Genomic DNA, 23,807 nt, shown 5'->3' with positions numbered 1-23,807 from the left:
GAAAAAGACATGATTTTTACCCTCAAAGAGTGTAGGTCTAATGTCAATTATGACTTAGTGTGGAATGTAAGGGAGAAGAAGAAATTAAGTATGATATGTTCTTTGTGATTAGAAGTATATTAGCAAAAAACAGGTCAATGGATTTTAATACAGATATCAAACATATGTGACTAACAATTGTAAATGTGACATTAAAGGAAGGAAAATATTTCAATTGTATTCACTTGCCTATTGTTGTGTAACAACAACCACCCACATTTGTATAACACATATTTATAAAACATTTTTCTCACAAAAGTCCAGGGAAATCACTAATGCTAAAGTCAGTCAATCAACTGACATTTATTAAATGCCTACCATGGGCAAGCATTATGCTAAATCCTGGAGGTACAAGAAAGGCAAAAATTTTTTAAAAAATCATTTCTTACTTTCAAATTCATAGACTAATGAGGTAAATAAGAAAACAACTATATACAAATGCAATATAGATAGGATACATGAAAAATCATCTCAATGGAAAGAGATTAAGATTAAAGAGAAGTAAAAATATTTTTATAAAGGTGGGATTTTATTATTTTTAATATTGCATGTATATCTCCATACTATTTCTATGTTTATATATGCTATTATTTTTGAAGGGCCAATCATGACAAAAGTTAAAATGCTCAGCTTTGGTATCATCTAACTGGGATTGCAGATTTTTTTAATATATATATTATTATTAACATACATAGAATTGTATAAGTTACCCTTAACTATACAAAATACAATTTTGGGAATTATAAACATAGCAAAGTAGATATTAAATGATTTCTATTGTTTTCTGTTAAGTAAACATGAGTAGATTTCCATAGTAACACTGATTCATATATAAAAACTCCATCTCAGCATTTATAGTGTACTAGAGGTGGTATACTTGAATATTGATACCCAGATGAACTGACATCTTCAAAAAATGATGAAGTTCTATATTGCATTGAACTATCTATTGAAATAGCTGGAAGGACATAGTCCTGAATAGCTAAATGTTGACAAATTGTATGCTTTGGGAACTTACTGAAGTGACTTCTGTTTGCACCTCAGTTCCATGATTATCCATATTCCTCAGGCTTGTAAATGTATAAGTAACTTCTGGCTATTTTCTGTTTAACTGGTAAATAATCCACCTCAGAGATTATGAAGTCACCATCCACAGGAGACCTTGAATTGCCTGAATATCAACTGGTATCACTGACATCAACAAGCAGGACTTTTATTCAATTAGATGGCAGCATAAGAAGGGCAAGATAGGTATAAGATTTCTCTGGAGAAAAGTTTATGGAATGATTGAAGCCATAAGGTCCTTTGCGAGGACTGATTTGAGTTTCATGGTTATAATGCAAAGATATGAAATTAGTGTTAACAGTACAAGAATGTGTTGGAAAACTTCCATGTTCAACAGGGGGATTACTATAGAATGGTAGTGAAATTAATTCCGACCTATGCCATCAGCCTGGAATGAATGTCTTGGGGAATTTGGTGAATGAAAATTAAAATTATTTGATGCTTTTTATGGAGTAGAACATCTCTCAGAAAACTTTTTGAAGCTACTTGGGTAAAATACATGATTTTGAGAGTGAATTCTTTCTAATTCTTCCTCAATGGAAATCCTATTTTAATTTTCAGTTCCTGGTATATCATCATACTGAGAGACATTGAACCCATACTAAACTTTATCATCCTTTAAAATTTTAAACTCGTGCCTTACATTTAATGCCTTGTTTCAACAGGACTTTGGTATGTATCTATGAGTATATGATTTATTGTTCTACTTTTGTCTTCAATTTAATATTTTGCTATGTTTTTTTTGTCCCCAGTGGCTGACATATCTGAAGGTTACTCCACTTTGGTTCAAAATCCCTCCACATATCTGGTCATATTAGAATTTTGGTTAGCTGCTGCATTGTTATATGGCTTAGAATTTGGTGGTTATTTTCTTAGAGTTTTTACCTTCCCCCTAATGTTTTCACTATGTTTTTTCTATTCAGATAAGTCTCTTTAAGAAGGAATCTTTTCATTTGCATTCATTATATGTTGATGATGGAGCTATATGTTTTGTCTTTTGGAAACTGTAGCGATTTTGTTGGTGGTGGTGGTGTTTGTTTTGTTTTGGTTTGTTTTGGATGATTGGAAATTGGATGTGCCAATATTTTTCTGTCAATTGTTTTGGTACTTAACGACAGACTGAGATTCAGGTAGAAGTAGCCCCAGAGGTTTCTTTGTGCTTCATCCCCTTTGCCATAGGGAAAAACTGACTTGATCTGTTTCTGTTCAAACATAGATTTCTATGTTTCTCTAATATAAGTTGCTCTATTACAAAGTCACCACCAAAGAAAAAGTCATAGGCCAGTGTTTCCTGAAAAAATTTCACAAGCTTTTTCATAGACAACTTTAATCGATATTTAATATATAACTTCAAGTTCATAAGAACTCATTTTCCTTCAAATATGAAATATCTCATATCCTGAGATTTAGTGTAAAGAGGTTGTTGAAACTACAAAAGCTTAAAAAAATCTTAGGGGAAAAAAGCCATGCATAGCATACTTGGGGCCCAAAAGTCGTTTCACTATGGCCCAGAAGGCCATTTTTCTTTTTCATTCATTTATATAGAGAGCAAAGCAATGATCTGGCTTATTCCCTGAAAGTATCCAACTTCCATTTTACAAATAGAATGTACAGCTAAGACATGGAATAAGGATTGTTGCTTCACACCATGTCCATCTCTGAACAAAATATAGCCCCTATATGTGTGATTCACATTGAGATAAATGAGGTAAAAAACCTTTTGCTCAATATTTTAGTCCATTGTTAATGTCTTTTGTTTCTTCTTTAATTCTAGGAATCTCAAGTAGTAAATACCAGACCACATCTGAGCTGAAGTGGAATTCCTTTGAATGAAACTTCTCTATATTCTACCCAGCTTTTCAGTATTTTCAGCTTTTTTTTTTTTTCAGTTTCCAGGCACTGTTGCCTTTCTACTGCTGTATTGTGGAATGGAAGACCTTCTTCATGCAAAAGCCAAAGCTGTTGGTGTCTTTGTAATCAAGGTAATTAGCATTTCTCAAGGTTCAATTTCTATACTTTCACTACCTTAGTCCTATTTGGCAATTCTTTCAGGCTGTTCTTAGGCAAGCTTAAGTGTTACATTCTGCTTCAAATTAATGACTAGAATTATCTGGAAAGGCCAGAAGGAGGTCAAGTTCTGAATGCTTTTAAAAGCCAAATAAGGTATTTTCTATGTGTTTCTAGAGGTGATGGAGAGATACTAAAGTTTATTGAATAGGGGAGTAATGTGGTTAAAAGATCTATTTGACAGCAGAGCTGAGGAGAGATTTAAGTGGGAAGAAACTCGTGGCAGGTAGAACATTTTACAAATCATACTTATACAGCATATTATGCTACACATTTTTGCATTATAATAGTTTGTGAGCAGTTTAAATAGCCCGTTATTACAAGATATATATATATATATATATTTTTAAATTTTAAATAGACCAGTTTTAAACTTCTCCACTTGAGGCTAGTATATTATTTTCTCTGTAGACTGATTTAGTTTCATGTCTCAAGATAGGGAATGCTGATTAAAAACTTTGTTCCAATGCTAGAGAAAACATTACTGCACTGCAGCCACAAAAATATATCCAGAGATGGTGGTGGGAGTTTTGTTAATGGAAACTTCTATGCTCTGTAAATATTGGAACCATCATTAAGCTTTGAAGAAACAAAAAAATTATTTCAAAAGCTACCAAATCAAGTAATTAAAGTCTCCTTAAAGAATACATTGGCAGATTAGGTAAGAAGATTGAAAAGGCAATGTGGCATAGGGTAAGGAGCTCTGACTTTGGATTTAGAAGATTCAAATATGAATCTCAGCTCTGTCATATGCTAATTTTTAACACTGGCCAAGGCATTTTCATTTTTATTTGGGGTTTAGTTTTCTCAACTGTTCAAGAAGGATCTGGACTAGATACTTTCCAGTAAGCTTTAACAAGCTTTATATCTATGATGCTGTGATTCTTCATGATGAAAGTTTAAATAAAATAGCTCAATACTAGTCCAAGGGTTTTGATTCTGGCAACATAGGAGTCCTTTGTTTTAAGGGGGAGGGGAATTGAATACCTTATTTATTATAAAATAATCAGCTATTGCATTTGTTTTTTAGGAGGGTGGCTCCAGAAATGCAGAGTAACCAGAGCTCTAGAAGAAATTGATAGAGTGGGTATGAGCACCATGGTGAAAAACCTTAAGAATCAAACTTTTTAAATCTATTAATTTTTTTGTTCAGGCAAAAATTATTAATTTCCTATAGTCTCTGCCTCTTGTCTGTTTTGTCTTGCCTCCCATTTGTCATTTCAGAATAAATCCACAAAGTTTAATGTTGGTGTTTCTTTTCCAAAACACATCCAGGTGATAAAAGTTCAGATCTTTTATTGTGTCCTTCAATATAGCCCGGTTAGCTCAGAGGCCTAGCTCTCTGCTTGGTTCCAAGAGCTCTTGCAGCTTTATCCTTGGCTTCTGCCTCTGCTTTCTTCAGCCTCCAGCCAGCACCAACTTTGGAAGATGCAATGAATCTCTTTTGCCTCGAAGACAGGGCTTGTGGGCTTCCTCCCAGAGTGTTCCTCTCCCACCCCAGTCAATGTTCTGGAGAAATTCCTTCCAGAGTGCTCCTCTCCGACCCCAGTCAATGTTCCCAAGAAAACTCTGTTCAGCTCTAAGAACTTCCTGTGTATCTATGATCTCCCAAAGATTAATTCCTCCTTCTGGAGAGAGAGGGATTCTGGGTTATCTCCCAGAGTGCTCTCTGGCCCTAAGGGAGGTGTGAATTCGGATATCTCATACTAAGCCTGAAATCTCCCAAACATGTGAACTCCATTGAGTACTTAGATACTTATGAGCTCTCTAAAGGTGTGAACACAAGCATCCTTTCTATCAGTTGTACTTAGTACCTTGTTTCAAGTTCTGTCCCAAAATAATATCTCCTTCTAAGATCAAATCAATCATATTGAACCATGCCAAATTAGATAATTATTGTCTCTATCAACTCCAATGGCTTAACAATTTGTAAAGATTCCAACAGTTTAACCTTTGGCCCACTTTGGTATGAGTGTTTTCTAGGGTCAGTTTTCTCTTCTTGTCATTTCTTTTTGGAATAATCCGTAGCTCCTAGAGTTATATATCATCCTAAATTTAATACTCTTTTCTCTATCATCCCAATTGTGATCATCCCCATTCAATTCATAATCTTTTATTTTCTGTTATTATCTTTCTTCTGCATTTATCTATCCAAGCATCAATATATTAAAAGAAGTATGACTTCAATGCTGGCAAAAGCCTAGGTATATGGAAATGAGAACACTGAATTTAAAAACCAATTGTTACTAATTTTAGCTTTCATACAAAGCATCTCTCAAAGTATAAGGTAACACTGATGACCTTGCTAGAAGTAAGCTAAAATCTCACCCTCCTACACTTCCTTTCCTTTAGAGTTAATTTATATATCTCAAGAAAAACATGTATTAACTGTCATATTTCAGGCATATTCTAGCAAAATAGCCTATCCTTCCCGACAATTTGTTACTGCCACAATTTAGCAACACAAATAGCTTCATTAGTTAAAGCTTCAGTTTATCATTTTAATTGTCATAATTTTCTCATTTCATATTATTTTTTATCCCTTGCATATAAAACTGCATTTGCAATGCATATAAAGTTAATAAAAAGAACAGTGCATACGTTTATTTCCATTTAAAAATTTATTTGCTTCTCAATCAATAATCTTTTAGTTGTCTATTACATATTGGACCTTACAATAGATATCAGTAATATAATATTAGTAAAACAAACTACTTATAATTACATTCTAGAATTCCATTAGAGAGATGTACATTGTTTTGTAATCTGTGAAGGAACAGAACAAAGAATTTAACTTTCATAATACAAATTTGCTAAAATAGACCATAAATTTATACATGCCACACAAGCAGTTGGAAGGATTAAATGTGGGATAATGATCATCTAATTGTCGATGACCCTACCATAATAAGTCCCATGAAAATGTAGAAAGAATCTAGCCTGTTTTCCCAAATATAAAAAGGGATTAATTTCTTTAAACCAGTCTTTGTTGGTGAGTTTTTATTGGTGTAGGTCTGAAGGGTCTTGTACTCACTATAAAGGCTTTTAACAAAAGTGGATCTATGCTAACAATTCAGAATACTTAGTCAGTACCACAAAGTAATAGACTTCCAGAACTGGAAGTTATTTTCAATGTAACCCAGGTTCTTACCCAAAAAACAGCTGAAATAGACATCTCCCTTCCCTCTCTTAGGATATTTATCAAGGTTATCAGAATCCCTTTAATACCACTAGTCAATAAATCTCTCCCCAAACACTGGCACACACACACACACACACACACAGTGCTTTTTTTCCTCCCAACTCTTTCTCATAGGCTCTAGATTTGAAACCTTTTACAGCATCTTTGACTTATTCCATCTACCCAGTCTTCTTTGTATACTGTAGTTTCTTCCTGCTTTCTATATTTTATTCCACAAACAAAACAACACAAAAATGAACTACATGAATCTGGAAACTAGGCATTTTCCAGGTGAGAAAATCTAGTCTAAAAGTTTAAGAGTTTTGCCAAGGTAACAGAAGTAATTACGTAGCAGATCCAGGACTCAAACATAAATCTTCTGTAACAGAGTATAACCCATTGACCAATATATTATGTTGCCTTTGTGAGTCTCCTTTATTTCATATCTCTGTCTTTTTTCTCCTTATAAAATCAAAACTAGAGAATTACTGAGTGCCTATCATATATAACATTTTGTGCTAAAGGCAATGCAAAGATATTAAACATAACCCCTGTCATCAAGGATCTAATAGCTCACCTAGGAGAGTAATAGGAAAACATCTGAAGAGTTAAATAATGGTAAAACTTTTTAACAGCTAAAGACCATCATTGAAAAGATACAAATAGGTTATGTTGTTGTTTGTCCTCATTTGTGGAGAGGACCAATGAAATGATAGGATGATGTCTTGAATTGCACATGAATTGGATTTAAGTATCTCACTTTTTTCTTCCAGAGTCATCAAAATCCAATGTAACAAAAGTCAGGATGACTGGCAATAGCCTAGGGTGCACTGAATGACCTTTGCTTCTTAGAGGTCTGATTAAGCATTTTGTGCTCCACAGAGCTGGCTTCAGCTGCCTTCGTGGCTATCGAAACAAATTGTTCTTATCTCCCCATTCTACTGGGGAAAGTAATCATGTTCTTGAAGTAGATACCCACCCCACCCCCACTCCAGAATTCATCAAAATATTTTGTATTCTGTTAGTTTCCTTCAACCTGGTTTGGTCTAATTTCCAAGATATTTTCCTGGAGTGTGGGTGCAGCACATGCTACAGCTTCTTAGAGCCACAGATAAAAGGTGAATGCCAGGTAAACACAAAAGGTAAATGAGAAGCCATGAAAAGAAATTGGTGAGCCCTCACACCAGAGGTATTAGGATTTTTTGAATACCCATACAATTGTTAATAGGTAAACTTTTTATTAATTATCAGATACCTTGATAAATTAAAAATTATCCCCAAAAGCATTGACAAGTATTCAAGGAGCAATCGTTTAGCATCTATTATGTTATATATTGGTACTTTTTTTTTGTATGCTGCCTTCTATGAGCTCCTTAAGAGAAGTTTTTCTTTTCTTTTTTTTTCCTTTGTACTTCCAGAGCTCAGAAAGGCATATTTGATAGGAATTGTACTCAAACAATCTCTACTCACAAGAAGCTAAAGTTGTAAAAGGGAAGGCAACAAGTTCTTATACAACTATATGCTAAATATAAAGAAAGTGCAGATTGGTTAAGTACAAAATAGATTGGGAACAAGGGTAGTAGAATGGGGTACAAGAAAGACTCATTCACTGAAAAGAAGAGAAGCTTCTGACAGAAATAAGCAGGAAGAACATTCTTGACATGGGGATGACTTGCAAAAGCTCAGATACAAGAGGTGGAGTAGCATTTTTAAGGAACAGAAAGAAAGCTATTTAAGCTAAATTGTATGGTATAGAAAGGAAATAATGCTCACTGAACCTGGAAAGATACATAAAAGCATGAATAATTTTAAGAGGTAATTTTATGAAGTAACCAAATGCGTTTTTTCTTAATCCTAACATGTAATAGGGAAGCATTGGAAATAACTAGTAACAAAGCTAGAACTAAGTTGAAAGGGAACTATTTTGGCAACTGTAGGAAAAATGGATTGAAATGGGGAAAAACTTGAAGTAAAGAAGCCAATCAGAAAATTTTACAATTAACCAAGAAAAAGGGTGGTCTCAACTACAAAATAATATTCTCTATTATTTGAGAAGAGAGAAAAATTCAGTTGATAGAATTACTAGGAAGTTAGAATTGGCTAGTTTGACAAATGATCACATGTAAATGTAATGAAGAGTAAAAAGATGATAAAAATGCCGAGAGACTTTGAAAGAAATAGTGGAGCTAAGAAAAGTGGAGAATTGGAGGAAAAGATAATGTATTCAACTTTAGACATGTTGAGATTGATATTTCTCCTAGATATTCAGTTTGAAATATATATGAGATGATGTGGGATTGAATGCCAAGGAGAAATGTTCAGGCTGAACATATTGTTCCTGTGAGCCAACTACTTCATAGTGGTAGTTAAATCCAAAGTATCTGATAAATTTGATGTGGGAGAAAAAGAGAGAAAGAAAGACTGAGGCAATGAGAACTGAAGTGTGAGAAGGGGGGAAAAAAGAAATAAAGGAAAGAGAGTAGGAAGGAGAGAGGGGAGGAGGAAAAGAGACAGACTGCTTACAGAGAGGTAGAGAATAGAAAAAGAAAAAAGACATAGGACACAATCTTGGGGTATCCAGGTAGTTAGGAACCGTCATCTGACTGTTAAATGAGATACAGGAGTTATGGAGTAGGAGAATCAGAAGAGATGAATATCATGAAAACTCAAAGAAAATAGGATATGCAGGAGTAAAGGATAATATCAAATACACAGATAAGTTATGAAGATGAGAACTGAAGAAAAAAAAAGTCATTAGGTTTGACAATAAAAATAGCATTAGCAATTATGGAGAGAATAATTTCAGTTGAATAATAATGTGTATGTATTTATATATGCACACATGTGTGTATGTGTGTATATACACACATGTACGTGTATATACACACACATATATATGTATATTTATATGAAAAAGCATGTATATTCTCACATTTGTCCAAATGATGACAATTATATATAGAAGGGCATTATTTTCTCCTAAAGTCTTAGATTCTAATTGGAGACTTTGGAGAGATCTTTGTGCCTTTGAAAAAACAATTTCCAGTTTTTTCTACCATCATTTAAAAGTGGGAAACAAATTTTATGAAGCAATATGTTATCCCTGTTTTGTTTTATGGCTAAGATTGCTAAATATTCTTACTGTAATGATCTAGCCAGCCCTAAAGTTGGTCTGAGTTCAAAATAAGACTATTTATAATGAATTTGTCATTAAGATGATTGTAAAGTGGGTAGATGTTTGCTCTATAATAGCAGCAGTAAATGCGAAAACAAACAGTGCAACTTTTGAATGCTGAGCATCCACTTGAAATGTAAATTTTGGTAATAAATTAACAAATTTGAAGCTAAAAGCATTCACAGTTTGGCAGTATACAGAAGCAACATATAAATCAAGAAGGATCATTTGATTGTGTTTCTTAGATTACATCGAATACTTTTCCACATTCTTTCACTGACTTAGACATTGGTATTCTAGCTGTAGCTTAGCTGATACAATGTGTTAAAATTATGTTTGATATACCTTTTACCTTGATGACCACCATAGAAATGGCATATATTGAAACAAAGAGCAATAGCTGCTTAAAAATATTCAATGAGTGGAAGAATTACAGATAGTTAATATTAATGGACTCTTAGATTTCATAAAATGAGCCCTTTTATTTTGTAGAAGAGCAAAGTGGGGAGTCCAGGGGATGGTAGTGTCAAATGCCTAATTAGTCAGACAGTGTTCACTAAAACTAAGTATTCCTTTATCTGGAGTCATACTTAAAGGTTTTTATTGCTAAGGTAGATACACAAATGACATCAAGTGTAGAGAGCACAAATTTTTGGCAAATTGGGAGTGAGTGTTGGGACACTGCTACAGTAGTGGAGTGTATAATCCCTGCTAAATCTTTGGGAATCTGTTGCTAGGAAGGTAAGTAGGGGGTAAAGGAGGAAAGAGGGAATGAGGGGAGATAAGGTAGCTGGAGGGAAGACAGATTGCAGAAGTTGAATGGAGTTGAAGGGAAGAGTGAAGGATAAAGCATATTTTCTGGTCTCTCATTTTTTAACTAATTATCTTTGCTAACTAGTTGGTAAACTCTGTTGCTTCTAACTATTAAAGGACTAGATAATGGCCCTCAACTACTTTTCATCCTCTTGTTCACCAGAGAAACTTTAATATGCATCTTCAGTGATAAAAATTTGAATAATACTATGTACAGCAAATAAGAACATAATTAGATATATTAATTAGGATTTGTTTATAAGGGGGGGGAATCTGTTTTCCTTGGTGTATTTGTTATTTTAAAACTGATGCACCTACTAATCCCTCTGTGCCTGAGTAAATGATGATAACTGGGATTTATGATACTTTAAGGTTTACAAAGTGATTATTGATACTATCTCATTTTATTTCATAGTATCACATTCTTATCCTCCCAATGACCCTGGGAATTAGACTCTATTTTTATCATTCCCATTTAAAGATGAAGAAAATGAGGCCGGTTAGTTTTTGCTTAGGATCACATAAGTAGTAAATTTTTGACATGAGATTTATTACTTTGGCTCAAGGACTCTATCCATTGGGTCACCTAACAGTCTCTAGATAGTGTTATTGGATTTCTATGGATGAATAGATTAATCACTTGGTGGTAAATTCTCCAGATTTAATTGCCCCCTCAGATAACAGATAAACATCCCATTGCCAGATTCACATTAAAAACCTTTTTGTTTTAATGGGACTCTTCAGAATCGTTCATTGGCAGTATCTTTAAGAATACATGTTTATCTCCACAATGACACAAAAGCATTGACATTTATGGAAGAATTTTACAGATGATAATTTTAAAAGTGATATTCTGGCATAATTTGTGGCAATTACATATTTATTTAACATGGATTGTGAACATTTTAGTTTAGATATTTTCCATTGAACAATGCATATCATTAGCAAGTCCATGATTTCCAACACCAACAGATTCAAAATTTGACACCATTTATACTTAGAAGATGGGATAGACATCCTAAGAAGGGGGGATACAATGGATGTGATACTATATAAAACATGTACAAAATATACTGCTGCTGCTCCTGCTTCTCCTTCCCCTCTTCTTCCACCACTTCATATTTCTCTTCCTCATCCTTCCTTTTCTTTTGGTAGCAATGCATACGATACTTTCTTGCTACACATTCAATCCAACTTCTTTTGTAACCACAGCTGTATTGGAATAGGTCTTTAAACTGCTTCTTATAATACATCTTAATGAATAATAACATTGTGATTTATGTATATTCTTCCAATCTTGTTCCTTTGTCTTTTGGAACATTTTCCTTTTTGATTATTGGAGTTATGGTTTCTTTTTTAAAAAATTTATTTAGTTATTTTAATATTTATTGTTATATGAAGCCTATTGGGAGAGAACAAAAAGGAAAAAACAAAGGAGAGAAAAAAAAAGTGAACAAAGCATGGGCTGATTTGCATCCAGTTTCCATAGTTCTATTACTGGATGTAGCTAGCATTTCTATACAAAATTTATTGGAATTGCTTTGGATCTCTGAACCATCAAAAACAACAGTCTTTCATAATTGATCATAACACATTCTTGATGTTATTGCGTACTATGTATTCCAGGTTCTACTTGTTTCACTCAGTATCAGTTCCTATATATCTTTCCAGGCCTTTCTAAAATCAGATTATTCATTACTTTTATAGAACAATAATATTCCATTATCTTTACATTAAACAACTTCTTCAGTCATTCATCAATAAATGGACATCTACTCATTTTCTAATTCTTTGCTACTACAAAAAGAGCTGCTATAAACATTTTTGCATAGGGGTCCTTTTCCTTTCTTTTTGATTTTCTTGAGATTCAGAACCAGTAATGGCACTCCCAGGTCAACAGATATATCACTTGTATAGTCTTTTGGGCATAATTCCAGATTGTTCTCTAGAATGATTGATCATTTCATAATTCTACCAACAGTGCATTAGAGTCTCAGTATTCTCACATCCCTTCCAATATTTATTATTATCTTTTCCTGTTTATCTTAGTCAATCTGAGAGGTGGAAGATGATACTTCAAAGTTGTTTCAGTTTGCATTTTTCTAATCAATAGTGATTTAGAGCATTTTTTTTTACATGGCCATAGATGGTTTTAATTTCACCATCTGAAAATTGTCTGTTGATATCTTTTGACAATTTCTTAAATGGGGAATTACTTGTATTCTTATAAATTTGACACAATTTTTTATATATTATAAAAATGAGACCTTTATCAGAAACACTTACTGTAAAAATTTTTCCCCAGCTTTGTATTTCTTGTTTAATCTTGCTTTTGAAGGGTGGAGTCAAGATGGTGGAGAGGACACATGTTTCTTTATGAACTCTCCTGCTACCCTCACACTAACTACAAAATTAAGCCTCTGAAATAGTGCTAGACTGACAAAGTTCATTAATATTGAGAGTATAGCAAATTACCAGCAGAAGATAATTTCAAAAATCACCAGAAAGGTCGGTTTTGATTGGGTGTGGGCACAGGAGGAGGCCAGTCACAGACATGGATGCCAGCCCATGCTGAGCAGCCCAGGGTGGGATGTGGTCTCTACAGGGACAGAGAATCTATGGGGGAAAATAAAATAGTGTTGGCTACTCTGCTCTAGTTGCAAACCAGTAGATCAGCAGAGGAGTTATAAAACATCCAACACAAACACAAAAGGTAAAGAGTGTACCCCAAAGTGCAGGAGTCTCACCTTACCTGGCCATGCCTACCCAGCAACTGGAGTGATTCAGCATGATTCCAAAAGAGCCACTGTTGCTTTGTGGTCTGTAGAGAAAGCTTGGAACCCCCTTGACCTAAAAGCAGATCCCGAATGTTTTTTTTTTTTAAAAATGAGTAAAAAGCCAAAGCAAGCTCTAACTATAGACAGTTTCTGTAGTGAAAGAGAACAGATTTCAAATCCTGAGAAGACTAAAAGCAGATTTTCTCCAGATGAAGGCCCAAAGGCTTATATAACCTGGTCCTCACCACACAAGGCTTTCCTAGATATAATTTGAAAAGCATCTTAAAAGAGAGCTAGAAGAAAACATGGGGTAAGGAAAGGAAAACTCTGCAAGAGGATCTGGAAAAAGCATATTACACATTAAAAGAAAGATTTGATAAAGTGTAAAAAGAAAACAACTCCCTGAAATGTGAAATGGAAAAGACAAAGAACTCCCAGGAAAACAGAACTTTTTGAATTAGAAAAAGAAAATAAATCCTTAAAAAATTTGAAAATAAAAAAAAAAAAATTCCACAGATCAAAATCATTCATTTAAAAACTCAATTGGACAATTACAAAAAGAAGTAAAAAAAGTAAAGAAAATAATTCATTAAAAATCATAATTGAACAAATGGAAATGAATCACTTGATAAGACATCAAGAATCAGTCAAGCAAAACAAAAACAAAAACAAAAAAAAAAGAAAGAAAGAAAAAGAAAAAATAGGAAAAAATGTTAAATACCTTCTTGGGAAAAAATAAAACTGACCTGGAAAATAGATCCAGAAGAGATAATCTAAGGATTATTGCTTACCAAGATAAAAATATTACAAGCAACCAGAAAAAAAGAAAAAAAAACTTCAAATACTGAAGAGCTACAATAAGGATTACTCAGGATTGAGCAGCTTCCACATTAAAGGATTGAAGGACCTGCAATCTGATTTTCCAAAAGGCAAAGGAACTTGGAATGCAGCTAACCATAAACTACCCAGCTAAAATGAACATTTTCTTTGAGGGAAGAAGATGGGCATTAAATGAAATGGAGAAAGAAAGTAATACACTTTCTTCTTGGAAGTTCATGAAACCTATACAAAAATTGATCATATATTAGGACAAAAGGACCTCAAAATTAAATGCAAAAGGTATAAATATTAAATGCATTTTTTTCAGATCATGATGCAATAAAAACTGCATTCAATAAAAAGCTAAGGGAAAATAAACCAAAAAGTAATTGGAACCTAAATAATCTCATCCTAAAGAATGAATGTGTGAAACACCAAATTGTAGGCACTATTAATAATTTAATACAAGAGAATGACAATGAGACAATATACCAAAATTTGTGGGATGCAGCCAAAGTGATAATAAAGAGAAATTTTATATCACTAGAAGTTTACTTGCATAAAATAGAGAAAGAAAAGATCAATGAATTGAGCTTACAATTAAAAGAGCTAGAAAACCTTTTGAATCCAATTCTCCCTGTGCAACAAGAAAACTGTTTGGAGCTGCACACATACATTGTATCTAGGATATACTAGGACATATTCAACATATATAGGACTGCTTGCCATCTAGGGGAGGGGGTGGAAGGTGGTAGGGAAAAATCAGAACAGAAGTGAGTGCAAGGGATAATGTTGTAAAAAAATACCCTGGTATGGATTCTGTCAATAAAAAGTTACTATAATAAAAAAAAATTAAATTAAAAAAAAAGAGCTAGAAAAAAAAAGCAAATTAAAAAACCCCACTCAAATATCAAACTTAAAATTCTAACAATCAAATGAGAGATTAATAACATTGAAAGTAAAAAAAAAAAGTTCAATTAATAAATAAAACAAAGAGCTGGTTTTATGAAAAAACCAACAAAATAGATAAACCATTGCTAAATTTGATTAGAAAAAGGAAAGAGGAAAATCCAATTGTTAGTCTTAAATAAAGCTAAAAGGGAAAACATTTCACTAACGAAGAGGAAATTAGAGCAAAAATTAGGAGTTACTGTGACCAACTTTATGGCAATAAATTCAATAGGGAAATGGATGAATAACTACAAAAATATAGGTTGCCCAGATTAACAGAGGAGGAAGTACATTGCATAAATAATTGCATCTTAGAAAAAGAAATAGAACAAGCTATTAATCAAGTCCCTAAGAAAAAATCCCCAGGATCAGATGGATTTACATGTGAATTCTAGGAACATTTAAAGAAGAATTAACCCCAATACTATATGAATTATTTGAAAAAAAATAGGGAATGAAGTAGTCTTAGCAAATTCCTTTTATGACACAGAAATAGTACTGATACCTAAACCAGGGAGGATGAAAACAGAGAAGGAAAATTAAAGACCAATCTCCCTAATGAATATTGATGCAAAAATCTTAAATTAAAATATTAGCAAATCGATTACATAAAACCATCCCCAGGGTAATACATCAGGACCAAGTAGAATTTATACCAGGAATGCAGGGCTGGTTCAATATTAGGAAAACTATTGGCATAATTGACTATATCAATAACCAAATTAAGAAAAACCATATGATCATCTCAATAGACGCAGAAAAAAGTATTTGATAAAATCTAACATCCATTCCTATTAAAACACTAGAGAATATAGGAATAAATGGACTTTTCCTTAAAATAGTCAGTAGCATCTATTCAAAACCATCAGTAAGCATCCTTTGTAATAGGATAAAGTGAAACCATTGCTACTAAGATCAGGAGTGAAACAAGGTTGCCCACTACACCATTACAAGGTTCTCATCACTATTATTATTCAGTATTACATTAGAAATGCTAGCTTTGGCAATAAGGGATGAAAAAGAGATTAAAGGAATTAGAGTAAGTAATGAAGAAACTAAATTATCACTCTTTGCAAATGATATGATGGTATACTTAGAAAACCCCAGAGATTATACTAAGAAGCTATTAGAAATAATCTACAACTTTAGCATAGTTTCAGGATACAATATAAATCTACAAAAATCATCAGCATTTTTATACATCACTAACAAAATCCAACAGCAAGAGATACAAAGAGAAATTCCATTTAAAGTATCTGTCAATAATATAAAATGTTTGGGAATTTATCTACCAAGGGAAAGTCAGGAACTATATGAACAAAAGTACAAAACATTTTCCACAAAAATAAAGTCAGATATAAACAATTGGAAAAATATAAAGTTCTCTTGGATAGGTCAAGCAAATATGATAAAGATAATAATACTACCTAATCTATTTATTTAGTACTATAACAATCAAATTTCCAAGAAAATATCTTACTGACCTAGAAAAAAATAACAGCAAAATTCATCTAAAACAACAAAAGGTCAAGAATTTCAAGGGAACTAATGGGAAAAAAAATCAAATAAGGTGGCCTAGCTGCACCAGATCTAAAACTATATTATAGAGCAAAATAGTCAATGACTATACCAATGACTAACCCACAGACCCTAGTTTTTGGGATAAGAATTCATTATTTGACAAAAACTGCCAAAGATTGCAACATGCCCTAGGTCTGACATAGGAGGATCAATAACAGCTGAAATTAGTGCTATCCCTTTGAAATGGGCATTTGAAGGAAAAAAACAGGAATTTTTACTCTTTTTATAGTTGAAAAAGTCCCCATCAATCTGTGGGGAAGAGACATCTTACAACAGTTAGGAATACAAATGAGGCATCGGGTTTTTAGTTAGGGCTGCTGTTGAAGACCTGTTAACACTTTCATCTGTTCCTATCCAATGGAAAACTGATACATCAGTGTGGATAGAACCAGTGATATAGTCAATTATGCTAATAGTTTTCCTAATATTGAACCAGCCCTGCATTCCTGGTATAAATTCTACTTGGTCCTGATGTATTATCCTGGGAATGGTTTTATGTAATCCAATGTGGATTATCTCTTAGCTTGAGATAAAATTCAGGCTTTATTAGATATAGTACAGGAGCAACTTGACCAAGGACACTTACAACCTTCTCTAAGTCCTTGGAATTTCCCTGTATTTGTTGTAAGAAAGAAATCTGGAAAATGGAGGATGTTGACTGATTTAAGAAAAGTAATGAACAGATGGAAACTATGGGAACTCTTCAGCCTAAACTTCCATCTTCTACTCAGTTGACTAGAGACTGACCTCTTTGGTTATAGACACTAGGATTGTTTCTATTCTATCCCTCTAGATAAGGAGGATATGAAAAGATTTGCTTTTTCAGTGCCCAGCATTAACTTAGCTGAGCCTTGTAAAAGATATGAATGGACAGTTTTGCCACAGAAAATTAAAAATAGCCCTACTATGTATTAAATGTATGTTGCTGCTGCTCATACTCCAGTAAGAAAAGCATTTCCAAAAGTAATGTTATTACATTACATGGATGATATATTGGGATGTGCACCTGAGGAACAAATGTTAGAAGCATGTCTACAAAAGATCATAGAAACACTAAGGAACTACAAATTGCATATAGCTCCAGACAAAATTCAAAGACATGATCCTTTTCAATATTTAGGATATGAAGTATACCCTAAGGTGCTTACAGTACAAAAACTGTCCTTAAGAATAGACTAAACATCTTAAATGACTTTCAGAAATTGATAAGAGATATTCAATGGATATGACCAGTGTTAGGCTTGACTACCTATCAATTGCAACTATTATATGACATTTTAAGGGGAGACAGTGCTTTAAATTCACCACATCAGCTCACAAAAGAAGCTCAAGAAGCTTTAAGAGAAGTTGAACTGGCTTTAACCAATGTGGTTGAAAGAGTCACTCAAAAACCCTTGGAAATATCAGTTTTTGCTACAAAAGAGGAACCCACAGTAGTCCTTAATTAAGAAGATAGTGTGATAGAGTGGGTAAGCTTCCCAGCAGAGCAAAGCCTTACTCCTTACCCAGTGCTTGTGGCTAGAATTTTATTAAAGGCCATTAAGCGGCAGTACAATTATCTGGGATAAGACCTGACAAAATATACACCTTTTATATTAATGCACAAATTAATGTATGCTGTGAAACCATTCCAGAGTGGCCAATTTTATTGGCCATGGCTCCAAATTTTACACATTGGTCTCCATTAAAGATAACCAGACTGTTACATAATTGACGATGGATTCTTGAAAAAAAAAGGTTTCTAAAGTTCCTCTTAAAGGACCAACTATCTTTACAGATGCATCCAAGCATAACACTTGTGCTGTATACTCTTGTTATTTAACTATAAAGAGAGTAATCAGAACTCCTTTTCAGTCCACTCAGTAGAATGAATTGTATGCAATCATGCTAGCTCTTACTTATTATCCAGGAGATATAAATATAATATCTGATTCGGCCTATTCAGTAGGTATGGTACAAAGAATTGCCACCCCCAAATAAAATGTGTAGCTTTTAATATATATCAACTCTTTATGGAACTTCAAGAACAAGTGAGAAAGCATCCAGGTAAGATCTTGCATGTCCATAGCGGACTTCCACATCCTATTTTTTATAGAAATTCAAAGGCAGATGGCCTTCTAACTATGTGGGTCAAAATTCCTTTAATTCAGAAAGCCCGAATCTTATTCTAACTATCATCAGGCTACTTGATTGCATTTTGGGATAACAAGAGAGGAAGCTAGGAGCATAGTAAAAGCCTGTACAGCTTGCCTTCCTTTCCACACTCCTATGTTCCCTACAGGGAAGAACCCTCATGGTTTGAGACCCAATGAAATTTGGCAAATGAATGTGACCCATTTTAATCTTTTGGTTGTCTGTCTTTTATCCATGTTGTAGTTGACACCTTTTCAGGATTCACTTTTGCAATACCAGCAGCAAAAGAGACAGCCTGAGTGGTCACAGAATTCCTTATTCAAGCATTTGCAATTATATGTGTGCCACAAGCAATAAAAACAGATAATGGACCTGCATATACTTCTAAATATTTTGCACACTTTTGTGCACAGTATAAGATTTTACATACCACTGTCATACTCTTTAATCCTCGAGGACAGGCAATAGTAGAGAGGAGAAACAGAGACATTAAGACACTCCTCCAAAAAACAAAGGAAAAGGAGAGCCATGGGCAACCCTAGAGAACTTCTAAATTTATCTCTTTATAGAATTAACTTTTTGATTTTTGACAAAGATGCACTGGCTCTGGCAGACAGGTTTTTATAACCCACTGGAAGGGCAGTGTCCATTGTGAGCAGCTCCATTATCTTTAGATAATCACCAGGTGATGTGGAAAGCTCCAGAAATTGGTGAATGGAAGGGACCAGATAGCTTAACTGCTTGGGAGAGAGGGTTTGCTTGTATCTCTCCAGATGGAGAAGGAATCAGCTGGGTGCCAATGAGCCATATTTGCCTTGTCCATTGGAAAGAGATGGAGCAGACCCTTGAAATGAAGGAGAAGACCCAAGAAACATCAAGTGATTCCATCACTGATTGTGCCCACCACTGCAAGAGCATGGCAGCTATAGCAATCCACTCATGGACATCAAAAATTACTCATGAGACTGATACAGCACTTCAAAACTCTCATGAATCATTGGAATCCCTGAGAAATGATAAGATTGTTGTAGGACTTGAAAACCCTCAGGAATCATTGGATTCTCTGAGATATGATAAGATTGTTGTAGGACCTGAAAACCCTCAGGAATCATTGGATTCCCTGAGCCATGGCAAGACTGTTGTAGGACTTGAAAACCCTCAAGAATCATTGGATTCTGAGACATGATGAAACTGTTGCAGGACTTCAAAATCTGCAAGAATCATTGGATTCCCTAACACATAAAAAGCCTTGAAGGACTTCAAAAACTTATAGGGATAATTGGATTCCCTGACACGTGAACTAATGGACAATAGATTGGTTTTGGACTGTCCCTTGGCTGCTGAAGGAAATGCATGTGTGATTGTTATTTACATACCTTCCTTCTAGGATTTCTGGAAATCTTTTATAATATCATGTTGATTCATATTGTTTGTTATATCATGATTTGCATGTACAATTCATGTTATACCACATTGAGTCTTCACTGGCTTTGGAGAGAGTCATCACTGTTAAGCTGTACTTTATTGCTATGTATTTGTGTTATACCTCCCATGCTGATGGGTTTGTGTATGCCTGTTTTTAATAAGACCCTTCAGCCCAGAAACCCGCTAACTATATATGGCTTGACTTCCTACTTCCCTTTGATGTTTTTCATCTCTCGTCCTGAGAAGTCAGGGGGAGCATGATCACCTCCTTTTTGGGGTACTCACCTCCCTGAGAAGTCAGGGATGATGTGACCACCTGTGTTCTAAAACAAAAGAAATTGGGAGATGTAGAGAGCTGAAAATCTGAAAAGATATGCTTGAATCAGACAAGAGAGCACTTAAGGCTAATTACCTATTTGATGTGAGACAATTTCTCTATTAGCATATGTTTGGATAAATGGCTCTTCTCATTGTTGGGTGCTTGCTTAATGTTTGGTGTTAAGAAAATCATGGGTAAGGATTGGAGAGCAGAGAGAGAGGAGGGCCAGAGAGTCACTTTGTAGCAAGACAAGGAGGAGAGAGGCTGGTGGCTTTGGACTTGAGAATCCAGGATACATCTTTGGCAAGCCTCGTGACAGTTTTTCTGTGTCCTTCACTTCTCCCCATAAAGACCAAGGACTTTAATTTATCCTGACTCTGGCTGACCACAAGGCCCTCCAAGGAACGAGCCTGTACTCCACTCCAGCCCATTCAATGTCTCAAGAAAACCCCATGAACAGTATAATTTACCAGGTGATAAAAGGTTTAAAAAAAAAAAAAAAACTAAATGACTGAACAAATATATGCCTGTGAGTGTGTATTTATTATATACCCCCATTTATGGTAATGACGAATAGCAAAAAGTATTAATAGCAGAAAGTGTGAAAGTTTTCAGCTCTCTTTCCAGGAACTTCTGCCATTGCTTTCTCTTGACAAAGTGCTTCCCAACTTTTCCCCACTCCTTTTTAGTTTAATTAGCTGACTGCTTGGTTCACCTTGGCTCTCTGTCTCCAGGGCTGGGTTCTATCCTCTCTGCTTATATCAAGCAGAAACTATGTTCATATTTCCATACAGTATGAAATTTCTAACCACAATAAATTCTATATGTGTCATCAAGCAGCAGAGAGAAACTTTCATTTTAATCTTTTTAGAGGGCTGAGAAAACTAAAACAAAAAAAAAATTACTATCAACAGGAAAGCATTCACATTAAGCAATTTGATAGTCCCTGCATTGGGACTTTAAAACAGTAATGTTGTCAATGGGGAAATTTATGAATAAAAATTTCACTAGCTGTCTCTTCACTGAACTACAGGTGGGAAAATATATTTAGTGCCTTTACTCTGAGGAAAATAAAATTTGTCTACATCACTAGGACAATCATAATACTTCCATTGATCCCATGAGTACTATTATATGACCAAATGAATAGTTACATCTTGATTTCTAGATTTTTCATTTTTGTCTCTTTATGCATGGTCTGTTTGGGTGAATTCTATTTCTACTTAGAGAGATCTCTTTCTTTATACTACTGATTTTGGCTTTTACAGGCAGTTATACCAGTTTTGTCTCTTTTATCATTCCAAGAAATTTATGAATTTTATGGAAAATTATGGAATTATTGTTCTATAAAAAATGATCATCAAGTTGATTTCAGAAAGACTTAGAGAGACTTACATGAACTGATTCTAAGTGAAGTGAGTAGAACCAATAGAATATTGTACACAGCAACAACAAGTTTATGTGATGATCAATTCTGATGGATATGGCTCTTTTCAACAGTGAGGTGATTCAGGCCCGTTCCAATAGACTTGGGATAAAAAGAGCCATCTGCATCCAGAGAAAGGACTACCGGAACTGAACATGGATAACAATATGTTATTTGTACCTTTTGTGTTGTTGTTTGCTTGCTTTTTGTTTTCTTTCTCATTTTCTCCTTTCTGATTTGATTTTTTCTTGTACAGCATCATAAATGTGGAAATATGTATAGATAAATTGTGCATGTTTAACATTTATTGGATTACTTACCATCTAGGGCAGGGAAGGGAGAGAGAAAAAATTTGGAACATAGAGTTTTGCAAGGGTGAATGTTGAAAACTACCTTTGCATATATTTAAAAAATTAAAAAAAACTATTATTAAAAAAAGAGGAAAGAAAGAAAGAAAGAAAAATTCTGGTGTTCTTTCCTTTCCAAATAGCAGAGAATAGAAAATAATAAACACCACATTTCTTAAGATCCTTTTTTCTCTGATAACTCTCTTTTAATGCTGTATTCCCCACCCTCAAGATTGTGCTGCTCCTTTCTCAAATTCCCCTTTTCATCTGACTCAGCAAAAATAGGCATCAGGGACAAATAGACACTATGGGCCCATAGTGAATATCAGATGTAACACTGTCTTTTCTCTGTTATCAAACATACATTCACCAAACATAAATGTACTATATATATATATATATATATATATATATATATATACAGAATACAGTGTACATATTTCTTACATATTATAAGGTGAAAACTTCTCTATACTACTAAATTATTACTGATTCTCATTTTACCTTTTGGTGCCCATGATGAAACAACAACAAAGAGCTATTTGAGCAGAAAGAAAAAAAAACTTTGCTTAAATACACTTGTAGCTCATGGTCAGTTTTTAATAGACTGATATATGAATCTTGAAAATTTCTTAATAATAAGTGGGTTACTGGAAACTTCTAAAGTACATTATAATAACATATTAATAGTTTATCATCCTAATAGCATTAAAATAATAAAATATTTAATCATAACAGAAATGTAAGAGAAAATAATCTCAGCTACTTTCCTGAATAAATAATATCATCTGCCTTTTTACTAGAGTGGTTTGGTAGTTAAGATTCTGCCCCAATTAACTCTACAATAGAGAAGACATGGGCTACCCAAATATATTTCAATGTAAGTTCAGAGAATTAAATTAAATGAAGCATCAAATTTGACTGTTTTCTGCCACCATCCAAAAATTTCTGGGCTACAATTCATCTCTTTATTCATAGGTCAGTCACACATTCTTTATAAATCTTTAGACTTTGCTTTTCTTCTGTACTTATCTTTTATATATAGAACCATAATAACAATAGAACTAGTTGTCATTCTTTCTTTTCAGAATTGTCCTTATTCGATTTAACAGGTATGCTATGAGCATATGATGTCATAGAATGTGAAATTCTTACTTGGTACTGCAGAGTATGTTTGCTCTGAGATGCATTATTACTGGAAACAGATTCCTTCCTCACTTTGGTGCTGTTTCTATATCTGGCCACTGGACACATTTGGCTTTGGAGGGAAAGTGAAGCCAGTGACCTTGCCCAGTCCTCCCTCACTTAAATCCAGTTTACTTGCATGTCATGGAATCACCTCCCTGATGCCACAGTCCTTTTGCAGAGTGAAAGACAAACAAAAATAATATTGGCAACCACTTCTATGGATTTCTGACTTCAAGTGTTGTCTCATGAAAAGTCTTTTTGAGATGCACCCAATGAAAACTGTATTTTTTTCTGAAAGCATCATTTATAATCAAGAAATGAAAGAGACTGAAATACATTAGGCAGAAAAAACACTGGTTGTAGAAACAAAAGATTTTGATTCAAATCTTACCTCAGCTACTTCCTGAGTGACTTTGGGCAAGACATTTATTCTTACTGCATCTTTTTTTGTTCATCTTTAATGTGAATATCTTGGGGAAAACACCTCTGTGTCCCCTTCTA

At 34.0% G+C, this 23,807-nt stretch overlaps 1 pseudogene; it reads right to left on the bottom strand.

The window, feature by feature from the left end:
* Positions 1-779: 779 nt before the first annotated feature.
* Positions 780-23,372, bottom strand: LOC100921498 (annotated as a pseudogene).
* Positions 23,373-23,807: the final 435 nt, after the last annotated feature.

The sequence above is a fragment of the Sarcophilus harrisii genome, chromosome 1 (assembly GCF_902635505.1).
Source record: "Sarcophilus harrisii chromosome 1, mSarHar1.11, whole genome shotgun sequence".
Taxonomy (NCBI): domain Eukaryota; kingdom Metazoa; phylum Chordata; class Mammalia; order Dasyuromorphia; family Dasyuridae; genus Sarcophilus; species Sarcophilus harrisii.
The sequence above is the reverse complement of the archived record's forward strand: the minus strand, read 5'-3'. Positions and strand labels throughout refer to the sequence as shown.